We start from the raw sequence: 13568 nt of genomic DNA, 5'->3' as shown, positions 1-13568 counted from the left end.
TTGAATAAATAGGGAAGAAAGGACAGCCCTTCCTATGGTAAGATTCTAATTAATGAATGTAGACCATGCACAAAATGTTTGAACGCAGTATGGTTTATGCTACATACCTGCTTTCCTTCTGAGAGTCTGGAATTTTGAAACATGCCAGGCAGAGTGCCCAGGTAACCTGCCCCAGTAAAAACTGTGAGTGCTGAGTTTCTAATGGGTAGGTTGTCTAGACAGAGACTAGGCTCGCATGCTGCTTTTGTGATGCTGGGGAAAGCGTGCCTAGTGTGATCCTTCATGACGGAGTGGGCATAAGAAAGCATATGCAAGGATTTTTTCAGACTCAGCCGTGAGTCTTCTCATGATCCGGTGTGTGTCCTTATTACGTTGCTGTAATCAATGTTAGCCCTGAGTACACCTCTACGCCTAGTCCTCTGAGTACTTCTGATGCTGAGCAGGGCCCTATGCGGCTTCTAGGCATGGAGGTCTTTTTGTCCCCCATTTCTTATAAATAAGACTCCAGCCTCCATGGCCTGAGTTCCAAACGGCAGCACTGTTATTAATTAAAGGTGGAACAGCCAGGAAACCATCTGAAGCAAGAATAAAGGGACCAAAGAGACTCATCAAGATTAGGAGATTGGACCACCTAAGACCCTGATAAAGAAAGCTGAGCGCTGAAGAATTGATGCTCTTGAACTGTGGTGTTGGAGAAGACTCTTGAGAATCCCTTGGACTGCAAGGAGATCCAACCAGTCCATCCTAAAGGAGATAAGTCCTGAGTGTTCATTGGAAGGACTGATGTTGAAGCTGAAATTCCAATACTTTGGCCACCTGATGCAAAAAGCTGACTCATTGGAAAAGTCAATGATGCTGGGAAAGATTGAGGGTAGGAGGTGAAGGGGACGACAGAGGATGAGATGGTTGGATGGCATCACTGACTCAATGGAAATGGGTTTGGGCAGACTCAAGGAGTTGATGATGGACAGAGAGGCCTGGCGTGCTGTGGTTCATGGGGTCACAGAGAGTAGGACATGACTGAGTGACTGAACTGAACTGAACTGAAGACCCTGAAAGTGAAAGTGTAGTCCCTCAGTTGTCACCACCTTTGCGAACATGTGGACGGTAGCTGGCCAGGCTCCCCCAACCATGGGACTTTCCAGGCAAGAATAGTGGAGTGGGTTGCCATTTCTTCCAGGGTATCTTCTGGACTCAGTGATCAAACTCAGGCCTCCTCCACTGGGGGCCTAGCTAGGAAATCAAGAGATACTTGGGGTAACAGGTAAATTTGGCCTTGGAGTACAAAGTGAAGCAGGGCAAAGGCTAACAGAGTTTTGCCAAGAGAACGCACTGGTCATGGCAACACCATCTTCCAACAACACAAGAGAAGACTCTACACATGGAAATCACCAGATGGTCAATACTGAAATCAGATCAATTATATTCTTTGCAGCCAAAGATGGAGAAGTTGTATACAGTCAGCAAAAACAAGACCGGGAGTTGACTGTGGCTCAGATCATGAACTTCTTATTGCCAAATTCAGACTTAAAAAAGTAGGGAAAGTCACTAGATCATTAAGGTATGACCTAAATCAAATCCCTTATGATTATACAGTGGAAGTGACAAATAGATTCAAAGGATTAGATCTGATAGACAGAATGCCTGAAGAACTATGGACAGAGGTTCATGACATTCTACAGGAGGCAGTGATCAAGACTATCCCCAAGAAAAAGAAATGCAAAAAGGCAAAATGGTTGTCTGAGAAGGCCTTAAAAAAAGCTGAGAAAAGAAGCTAAAGGTAAAGGAGAAAAGGAAAGATATACCCATTGAATGCAGAGTTCCAAACAGTAACAAGGAGAGATAAGAAAGACTTCCTCAGTCATCAATGCAAAGAAATAGAGAAAAATAATAGAATGGGAAAGACTACAGATCTCTTCAAGAAAATTCGAGATACCAAGGGAACATTTCATGCAAAGATGGGCACAATAAAGGACAGAAATGGTACGGACCTAACAGAAGCAGAAGATGTTAAGAAGAGGTGGCAAGAATACACAGAACTACACAAAAAAGATCTTCATGACCCAGATAACCATGATGGTGTGATAACTCACCTAGAGCTAGACAACTTGGAATGGAAAATCAAGTGGGCCTTACAAAGCATCACTACAAAGCTAGTGGAGGTGATGGAATTCCAGCTGAGGTATTTCAAATCCTAAAAGATGATGCTGTGAAAGTGCTGCACTCAATATGCCAGCAAATTTGGAAAACTCAGCAGTGGCCACAGGACTGGAAATGGTGTTTTCATTCCAATCCCAAAGAAAGGCAATGTTACGGAAGGTTCAAACTACGGCAAATTGCACTCTTCTCACACACTAGCAAAGTAATGCTCAAAATTCTCCAAGCCAGGTGTCAATAGTATATGAACATGAACTTCCAGATGTTCAAGCTGGATCTAGAAAAGGCAGAGGAACCAGAGACCAAATGGCCAACATCTGTCGGATCATTGAAAAGGCAAGGGAATACCAGAATAACATCTATTTCTACTTTATTGATTACTCCAGTCTTTGGCTGTGTAGATCACAGCAAACTGTGGAAAATTCTTTGAGATAGGAATATCAGACCACCTTACCTGCCTCCTGATAAATCTGTAAGTAGGTCAAGAAGCAACAGCTAGAACCGACATGGAACAACAGACTGGTTTCAAATTGGGAAATGAGCACATCAAGGCTGTATATTGTCATGCTTATTTAACTTATATGCAGAGTACTTCATGCGAATTGCTGGGCTGGATGAAGCACAAGCTGGAATCAAGATTTCTGGGAGAAATATCAATAACTTCAGATATGCAAATGACACCACTCTTATTGCAGAAAGTGAAGAGGAACTAAAGAGGGTCTTGATGAAAGTGAGAGGAGAGTGAAAAAGCTGGCTTAAAACTCAACATTCAGAAAATGAAAATCATGGCATCCAGTTCCATCACTTCATGGCAAATAGGTGGGAAACAATGGAAACAGTGAGAGACTTTATTTGGGGGGGCTCCAAAATCAATGCAGATGGTGACTGCAGCCATGAAATTAAAAGACACTTGTTCCTTGGAAGAAAAGCTATGACCAACCTAGACCATATATTAGAAAGCAGAGACATTACTTTGCCAACAAAGGTCCGTATAGTCAAAGCTAATGTTTTTCCCATAGGCATGTATAGATGTGAGAGTTGGACTATAATGAAAGCTGAGCACTGAAGAATTGATGCTTTTGAACTGTGGTATTGGAGACTTTTGAGAGTACCTTGGACAGCAAGGAGATCCAACCAGTCCGTCCTAAAGGAGATTGTTCCTGACTGTTCACTGGAAGGACTGATTTTGAAGCTGAAACTCCAATACTTTGGCCACTTGATGCCAAGATCTGACTCATGGGAAAAGACCCTGATGCTGGGAAAGATTGAAGGCGATAGGAGAAGGGGACAACAGAGGATGAGATGGTTGGATGGCGCTACCAACTCAATGGACAAGAGTTTGACCAAACTCTGGGGGTTGGTGATAGACAGGGAAGCCTTGCCTGCTGTAGTCCATGGGATCACAAAGAGTCAGACACGACCAAGTGACTTAACTGAACTGAACTCACCAGGGAGGGGGTTAGAATTCTTGAGGTGATAGCCGCTTTTGCTTGGCAAAATAATAAAGCCACTCTTTCTTTCTCCTCCCTAACTCTTGTCTCCATATTTCTGTTTGGCATTAGTGTACAGAGAGCAAAGATTTTGGCAATACTTCTAACTATCTCTGGATGAATCTGAATCTTGGGAACCCTCAACCAAATGCCATATATGAAGTTTAAAAACATGTAAAATAATACTATCATATATTGTTAATGGATGCATGTGTGAAGAAAATGCACAGAAGAGTAAATAGCAAATTCAGGATTAAAGGGTATGATTAAGTTTCCAAGAGACTTCAGTTATGTCGGTGATACATATTTTTTAAGGTGGAAGTGGGTTCATGGTTATCCATTTTATTATTCTTTAAACCTTATTATTTATCTGAAATATTTCATTTTTAAAGACTGGCTCATACAAAGTCCGAGGGTTTTTCACCAGATACCTCTAAACACATAATCACCAACTCTGGATCATTATGTCAACTTTAGAAAAATATCTAAAGCTAATGCCAAATCTCTCTCAATTCTTCTTTAGTGGTCTCAGTTTAATGCCTGAAGCAGTGAAGTTTAGTAGCAATCTTTGTATTTGGAGGTGACTTGACTCCAATCCTGACTTTTCACTTCCTAGCTGAGTAAGCTTGGCAAGTTATTTAACCTTTTTTAAAAATCTTCGCTCTACAGGCTCTTTGTTGTGGCATATGGGCTCTCTGTTCTGGTGCATGGGCTTCTCATTTGCCATGGTTCTCTTGTTGCAGAGCATGGGCTCTAGGGTATGCAGTCTTCAGGAGCTGCAGCAAGCAGGCTCAGTAGCTTCAGCTTATGGTCTCTAGAGTGCTGGCTCAGTAGTCGTGGCTCACAGGCTTAGTTGCTCTGCAGGATGTGGGATCTTCCTGGACCAAGGATCAAACCCATATCCCCTGCATTGCCAGGCGGATTCTTGACCACTGGACTACCAGGGAAGTCCCAAGTTATTCAACTTCTGTGCCTCAGGTCCCTCATCTGTAAAATAGGCACACTTGGTCCGACTCTTCATTCATAGCTCAGGTCAAAATGAAATCTTCTGTATGAAGACCTCCCAGGCCTCCATGCTAAACAGTTATTTCTCTTTCAAACTCTATTATACTTTGTACAGATGGTTTCTGATGAATTTTGTGAGTTTGCCAATCTCATCAGTCACTCTAGTTAATCCGATAGAGATGGAACCAAATCTATTTTAACGGTCTTATACAGCATTTAATTAAGGATACTATCTGAGTATACATCCAAGCAACAGGATGAGACCAATCTGCAGAAATGGCCTCAACCACACCCAAGGGCCTGGACCCAACAAGCTGGAAAAACAACAACCAAAACAACCATCATAAGCCATTAGGATCTACCTTGGAGACCAAGTGGTATGCTCCAGTTTCTGTTATTGACCTTTGTCCCTTGCCTGTGGCATTCAACCAAGTACAGTAGGTTATATTAGCCATGGCAGACTCTATCTTGGCCTACAAAGAGCAATTCTATAATTCATAACCACAGTGGCCAGTGAGTTGAGGTTCACTTGAACACTTTCCAGGGCTGAGGTGTATTACTGATGACTTCAGCTGAAGTTGGGAATGAATTTCATATCAACATTTCCAATAGGATGACTCTCATGATAGAGATAATCTCCTGCTGCTGCTGCTGCTACTGCTGCTGCTAAGTCGCTTCAGTCATGTCCGACTCTGTGCGACCCCATAGATGGCACACACCAGGCTCCCTGGTCCCTGGGATTCTCCAGGCAAGAACACTGGAGTGGGTTGCCATTTCCTTCTCTAATGCATGAAAGTGAAAAGTGAAAGTGAAGTTGCTCAGTCGTGTCCAACTCTTCACTACCCCATGGACTGCAGCCCACCAGTCTCCTCTGTCCATGGGATTTTCAAGCAAGAGTACTGGAGTGGGGTGCCAGTGCCTTAACCTCCTGCAGAAGTGCATAAATGAGTAGGGCACCCCTCCAGGAAGTTCCCCTGTGTAACCAAGGGAAGCCTCATTTTGGAGCCATATCTACAGGCACCTGAAGGTTACCTGATCTGCTGGTGGTGTGTCCTTAAACACTTGAAGGTTGTTCATGATCCTATGGTTAAAGACACCATGTTTTCAGGAAGGAAGGCAAGTTCATGCCTGGCTCCCACATAGGAAGTACAGTCCTGGGGACATATATGATGTCTTTAATTGTTGGGGCCTCCCAAGTGGGACCTACATCATTCAGGAGACACAGATTGACAGTGTCTGTAATGTAACCTCCTGGCACCTGGTAGGCCTCTGGGTTCCCAGTTCATTTATTTTAATCTTTAAAAATTTTGTTTTTGGTTGCGCTGGATCTTTGTTGCTGCGAATGATGCTAAAGCTGAAATTCCAGTACTTTGGCCACCTCATGCGAAGAGTTGACTCATTGGAAAAGACTCTGATGCTGGGAGGGACTGGGGGCAGGAGGAAAAGGGGACGACAGAGGATGAGATGGCTGGATGGCATCACCGACTCGATGGACATGAGTTTGAGTGAACTCCGGGAGTTGGTAATGGACAGGGAAGCCTGGCGTTCTGCAATTCATGGGGTCACAGAGTCGGACACGACTGAGCGAATGAACTGAAGTGAACTGAAGCTTTCTCTAGTTGCTGCAAGTGGGGGCTATTCTCTAGTTGTGGTGCACGGACTTCTCATTATGGTAGCTCCTCTTGTTGTGAAGCATGGGCTCTAGGGCGCTCCAGCTTCGGTAGTTTGGCATGGCCTTAGTCACCCTGCAGCATGTGGAATCTTTCCAGACCAGGGATCGAACTTGTGTTCCCTGAATTAGAAGGCAGATTCTTAACCACTGGACCACCAGGAAGTCCCCAGTTCATTTAGAATCATTGAAAACAGTTCTTATTTTTGGAAAGACTGCCTGATGACAGTTAGTCCAACCTGTTCCATTTGTCCATATCACCAGTCAGGTGACATCTGTCCATTCCACAGAATGATGAGCTACAAGAATGAGGGTGAGGGACACATGTCCAGAGACTGTGATGTGTTTTGCCTGAGACTACTGGAGTTGAAAGTACACCTGATGTTTCTGATAAGATTTCTCAGCAGGTTAAAGAAGAATTGAACTGTGGTCAGAGCCACCTGGCTCAGTTCAGTTCAGTCACTCAGTCGTGTCAACTCTGCGACCCCACAGATTGCAACATACCAGGCTTCCCTGTCCATCACCAACTCCTGGAGCTTACTCAAACTCATGTTCATTGAGTCGGTGATGCCATCCAACCATCTCATCCTCTGTTGTCCCCTTCTCCTCTCATCTTTGATCTTTCTCAGCATCAGGGTCTTTTCCAGTGAGTCAGTTCTTTGCATCAGGTGGCCAAAGTATTGGAGTTTCAGCTTCAAAATCAGTCCTTCCAACGAACACTCAGGAATGATTCTCCTTTAAGACGGACTGGTTGGATCTCCTTGCTGCCCAAGGGACTCTGAAGAGTCTTCTCCAATACCACAGTTCAAAAGCATCAATTCTTCAGTGCCCAGCTTTCTTTATAGTCCAACTCTCACATCCATACATGACTACTGGAAAAACCAAAGCTTTGACTAGATGGACCTTTGTTGGCAAAGTAATGTCTCTGCTTTTTAACATGCTGTCTAGGTTGGTCATAACCCTTCTTCCAAGGAACAAGTGTCTTTTAATTTCATGGCTGCAGTCACCATCTACAGTGATTTTGGTGCCCCCCCCAAATAAAGTCTCTCACTGTTTCCATTGTTTCCGCATCTATTTGCCATGAAGTGATGGGACCAGATGCCATGATTTTCGTTTTCTGAATGTTGAGTTTTATGTCAACTTTTTCAATCTTCTCTTCCACTTTCATCAAGAGGCTCTTTAGTTCTTCTTCACTTTCTGCCATAAGGGTGGTGTCATCTGCATATCTGAGGTTATCGATATTTCTCCTGGCCATTTTGATTCCAGCTTGTGCTTCATCCAGTCCAGCATTTCTCATGATGTACTCTGCATATAAATTAAATAACCAGGGTGACAATATACAGCCTTGATGTACTCCTTTCCCGATTTGGAACCAGTCTGTTGTTCCATGTCCAGTTCTAACTGTTGCTTCTTGACCTACATGCAGATTTCTCAGGAGGCAGGTCAGGTGGTCTGGTATTCCCATCTCTTGAAGAATTTTCCACACTTTCTTGTGATCCACACAGTCAAAGGCTTTGGCACAGCTAATAAAGCATAAGTAGATGTGAAGAGGAACTAAAAAGCCTCTTGATGAAAGTGAAAATGGAGAGTGAAAAAGTTGGCTTAAAGCTCAACATTCAGAAAATGAAGATCATGGCTTCCGGTCCTATTACTTCATGGCAAATGATGGGGAAACAGTGGAAACAGTGCCAGACTTCATTTTTTTGGACTCCAAAATCACTGCAGATGGTGATTGCAGCTATGAAATTAAGACGCTTACTCCTTGGAAGAAAAGTTATGACCAACCTCGATAGTATATTCAAAAGCAGAGACATTACTTTGCCGACTAAGGTCCGTCTAGTCAAGATTATGGTTTTTCCTGTGGTCATGTATGGATGTGAGAGTTGGACTGTGAAGAAAGCTGAGCGCCAAAGAATTGATGTGTTTGAACTGGGGTGTTGGAGAAGACTCTTGAGAGTCCCTTGGACTGCAAGGAGATCCAACCAGTCCCTTCTGAAGGAGATCAGCCCTGGGATTTCTTTGGAAGGAATGATGCTAAAGCTGAAACCCCAGTACTTTGGCCACCTCATGCGAAGAGTTGACTCATTGGGAAAGACTTTGATGCTGGGAGGGATTGGGGGCAGGAGAAGGGGACGACACAGGATGAGATGGCTGGATGGCATCATTGACTTGACGGACGTGAGTCTGAGTGAACTCCAGGAGTTGGTGATGGACAGGGAGGCCTGGCGTGCTGCAATTCATGGGGTCGAAAAGAGTCGGACACAACTGAGCAACTGAATTGAACTGAACTGTTTTTCTGGAACTCTCTTGCTTTTTCAATGATAGCAAACCCAGCAGTTAGTGGGATTTAAGGAACCTACAACAGTTTGAGATAGTTATTCTGGGCCATTTTCCTTTGAGAGGAAGGCACCAGGGGTGACTCTTTTCCAAATGTCATGATCTAGGACTATGTCAAATCAACAAGAGAATCTAGGTAGCTGAATCAGAATTAAATGTGAATATTCTAGGCTTCCTTTCAGTTAAGCTGGCACCCAGAGGATGTGGCAACCAGGTTGGCCTGTAAATGCTGTTTAGACAAAGAAAACATGCCTGGCCAAGGTCATGGCATATACTAAATTTTCAAAATAAATCTATACAACAATCTTCAACCCCTCTCATTCTTATCATTACTCAGTAAGCTGCTATAATAGTTAATTGTAAGGTCAACTTGCCTTGGACAGATACTTGTGTCAACTTAACTGGACAGTCCCCAGATATTTAGTTAGACATTATTCTGGGTATGTCTGAGGGTGTTTCTGGATGAGATTTCTCTTTGAGTCAATAAAGCAGACTTTCCTCTCCAGTGTAGGTGGGCCTTATCCAATCTGTTGGAGGCCTGAATAGAATAAAAGTCAAGGTAAGGGAGAATTCACTGTCTCTGCCTGACTGCTTTCAAGCTAGGTAAGTCTTCTGCTTCTGGAATGGAACTCATACCACTGGTTCCCATTAAGGGCCCAATGAGTTAGTAGCTTTGCTTCAGGCAGCCAGTTGGGGAATACCTTTCCTCCGAAGGAGTAGCTGTCCCCCTTTTCATGTTAAGACTCAAATGTGGTGGGGCTGACTGCATCCGAGAACATGCCATTTCCTCTTGGCTAGGGGACTGCTGGGCTCCTTTTGTTAGTCGTCAAGTCTGAGTTAGTACGGCCCCAAATGGGATCTTAGACCAGAGATAAGAGGCTTCCATGGGTCAGATATTTAGTTTCAGCAACAGCTCTGTAGTAGCCTAACAGTTGTCCACCTTTTAAAAGATGTACTTGGCACCTGAAAAGTATACTATCATACTGGGAAATGGCCTGAGTACTCCGCCTGTTACCAAGTTTCCAACTGAAACTGTGGTTTTCCTTTCTTTCTTCTTAGGAGTCTCTATTTTTTTGTTAGACTACCCAAGAGGAGACAGGGGTCACTTCCCTCTATGCAGCGGTAGTCCTAGAATGGGAGACTTAAGAGCATTCACAGTTCAGTCAAACATACATTTGATCTCAATAACACTTTGAGGCAAAACTGATAAAATGTTAATACGTTGAATCTGTTTAGAGGCTTCCCCTAAAGCTCTTTTTAATTTTCCCTTCCCATTGCAAACTGTGTCCAAACCGGTCAGTGGATACGTGCTAAGTCGCTTCAGTCGTGTCTGACTCTTTGCGACCCTGTGGGCTCTAGCCCTCCAGGTTCCTCTGTCCATGGAATTTCCCAGGCAAGAATACTGGAGTGGGGTGTCATTCCCTCCTCCAGATGATCTTCCCAACTCAAGGATGAACCCGCATCTCTTACATCTCCTGCATTGGCTGACAAGTTCTTTACCACTAGCACCACCTGGGAAGTCCCAAACCTCACCAGCTGAATTCTGGTACTTTCCTCCCATCACAGGAACTCAAACCATGTAGTTTAAAATAGGTCACAGCCAACTGACAGACTATGCTTTCTCCCAGCCAGGAGTGTGGGGACATCACAGGAGTGGCAGAGGCTAACCTAGTGTTCAACTGGGTCAGTGAGGCCTTTTCTCCTGACTCCTGCTCCATGGTCCGTGCCACCTCTCCCCTTCTGTACCTCTTGGCTCCAACAAGCATCTGCAGTTCAGGGACCGCTGGTTTGGTTTTTTGCCACTCCGCTGCGCGCCGCCCCCCCCAGCTCCCCACCCGCCAGTTTCTCGGCACTTTTGACCATTCTGCACCGAAGGCTCCCTGTCCCCATGGGGTGAAGTAGGATGGTGACTTAGATGTTTATATTCAACAGAGCTATAAAAAGGGAATCCTTCTCCTCCTCAAAGATCCCCCAGTATACACAAAGTCTTTCCTTAAAGCAGGAGAGGGAGTGAGAGGGAATGAATCATGAATTTATTTTTGCTTCATGGTTACCTGCCTGGACTCAACAAACTCCTAATACTGAATATTTTGGGTCCACTTAAAAAGCTTTATATCCTTATTTCTGACACCACTTATTTCAGCTTTGGGGAAGCCATTACTCATCAGTCAGCCATACTGCCTTCAACTGGGGCCACAGACTTGCTTGCCTCATTGTCAAAACATCCTTTCATTCTCCTGCTCTGAAAATTGAGCTACAACCAGTCAGACAGTGTGTTTCAATCTCACCTCTTGTTGCTTAGCCTCAAAACATTAACATGTAGGACAACGAGAGGCCCTTACTCCCCTCCTCACATGGCAGCAGTGCTACCAGGCCCCTGGTTATCCTTTCATATCACGTGGCCCATGAGCTTCCTCTTCTGGAAAGCCTTGTCTGTCAAGATCCCATCCTTGTTACCAAGCTATCAACAGTAGCCCATGAAAGGTTTCAAATTTTATCCTCCTTGCAAACAAGTTAACTTACTTTTTTCATGAAGACTGGCAGATGACATGAGACTTCTGGATCAGAGACAGAGAACTTTATTACTTACAGTGCAGCAAACAGCAATGGACAGGTGTGTGCTAGTTCCCCATTCCCCTTCCCCAACAAAACTGGCACAAGTAGGCCTAGGTGGGTGCCTACATGTGCAGTAGGCTGTATCATAAGAAAAGAACCCACAGCTTAGGGGGAGTCAACACTTTAGAGAACAGTAAGCAAACCTGCTCCAGGAGAGATATTACCTCCTCTCCCAAGGCTGCTCACTACCAAGAGAACACTGAGATTTGGCCCAGAAGAATTGGCCAAGGTCTTTGCACTTACACGAAGAACTTGCAGGGATGTGCTCACGGCTTGTGGCAGATTGCCTTTCCCAACACTCATTCCCCAGGGGGTCACCTTTGACAGTATTATACACAAAATCCAGGGCACTAAGAGCCTGGATACTGAATACTATTAGATATTAATCAACTGTTTCCCAGAGCAGTTTGTCAGTCACAGGGAAATCTCCCCCAGAGAGCAAAGCTCCCTTACAGCAGCCAAGATCCACTGCAAAAAATTTGGGAGTTTTACTGCTGTCTCCGAATGGATCCACGAGTGGCATGATAAGCAGCAGGAGGGAGCTGGCTGCAAGACAATCCAACACCTGCCATCCCTCCTCACCCAAGCAAACCAAGGTTTCTAACAATTCACCTGGTTTTTGTTCACAGAAGTAGGGAATTTCCCTCTTTTCACTCCTGTGTAGATGTGTGTCTCTGTAACTGCTGTCTGAAAAGAAGAGAAATCTGCTGCCCACCGGGGATGAATGTTAGTGTCCGTGGTTACAATGTAGCAAATCTGAAGCTGATTGCCAGATTAGTCAGAAATCCTCCTGCTCAGAGGAAAGTGAGCGCCAAGGCACACCTTCTGAGCAACTGTCTTTAAACCTACTGCCCAGTACTAGGAGCTTACAACCACCTCCCCAATGTTCATTAGCAGGCAATAGTATATTCAAAACATTCTGAGAAGGGGGTCACAGAGAACACCAGACTGTCATAAAAGTTCTATGGCATATAAAAAAAAGCTAATTCTTGAAGTATCTGTGGATAGCAGAGGAGTCACCTGAGCAAATGTGCTTTCGGGATGGATTGTTAAGTAATAACATTAGAGGCTGTCTGTGGGGACAGGGCACATTTTATAAAAAAATATTGTGATATTATTAACAGAGCTTCCCTGGCAGCTCAGCTGGCAAAGCCACCTACAATGCAGGAGACCCTCTGCTGGAAAAGGCATAGGCTACCCACTCCAGTATTCCTGGGCTTCCCTGGTGGCTTTGCTGGTGAAGAATCCGCCTGCAATGTGAGACACCTGAGTTTGTTCCCTGGGTTGGGAAGATTCCCGGGAGAAGGGAACTGCTACCCACTCCAGTATTCTGGCCTGGAGAATTCTATACAGTCTGTGGGGTTGCGAAGAGTTGGACAAGACTGAGTCACTTTCACTTTTCATTATTAGTAGAAGCTTCCCCAGATATTGTAACTTTCATCAGGGAGAGAAGGTTTGGGTCAAGGGAAGCCAGGGGTGGCGATAAGATAAGAGAGTTGGTGTTAGCTCTAAATTGAGTAGGAACTTGGACCCAGAGAAAAATATAACTGTGGGTAGTCCAAGGAACCTTCGCATTTTCTTTCATTCCCTAAGGCTGTTCTGAAGCAAAAAGACTGTTTCTAAAGATATATGAAGTACCAATTGTCAAATACACGTTAGCAGCTCAAATTTGCAAATAATGAAAAACACAGCTGTCTCCCCACTCTTCTTAGCAGTCTTATCCTACAATACCACAACTGGATAGATGAGGGGTAGGGGTGCATGGCTAGGCTGCTAACCCACTTCTTTATTTATTAAATCAATACTGTCTCAACTGGTTTCGGAGTCAGGGGAACACCTTAAGACATCCACACAGCCTAAGAAATCTCAAAGTAGGGTTTAAGGGCAGATTTAAGGGATAACAGCATTCATATTCTTTGTATCCAGGCATCTCTAGGCAGTAAGGAACCTTCATAATCTCAAAGGGTACACTGTCTGAAAACTCTTTTGAAGGGTTCTTTTAGTCCTAGAGAAGAAGTGAGATTTTCCCAAGGTCACAAATTAAAATACAGCTGAAAGCCCAGGTCTCTTGTCTATCACTCAAGGATATCGCTTTTTCTCCCCTTCTCCCAAACTGACTTCTCCCTTGGGATAGTGAAAAACCAGAAGAAAACAAACATACCAATTAATAAAGAAATATCACAGTTAAATTAAAACCATTTCTACCATGGAATATTATGCAACTATTAAAAATGCATTTGACCCATGTATACTGACAGGGAAAGTACCTAAGAAATATCAAGTTAAAAAAAACA

The sequence above is a fragment of the Budorcas taxicolor genome, chromosome 15 (assembly GCF_023091745.1).
Source record: "Budorcas taxicolor isolate Tak-1 chromosome 15, Takin1.1, whole genome shotgun sequence".
NCBI lineage: Eukaryota > Metazoa > Chordata > Mammalia > Artiodactyla > Bovidae > Budorcas > Budorcas taxicolor.
This window is presented reverse-complemented; position numbering follows the sequence as displayed.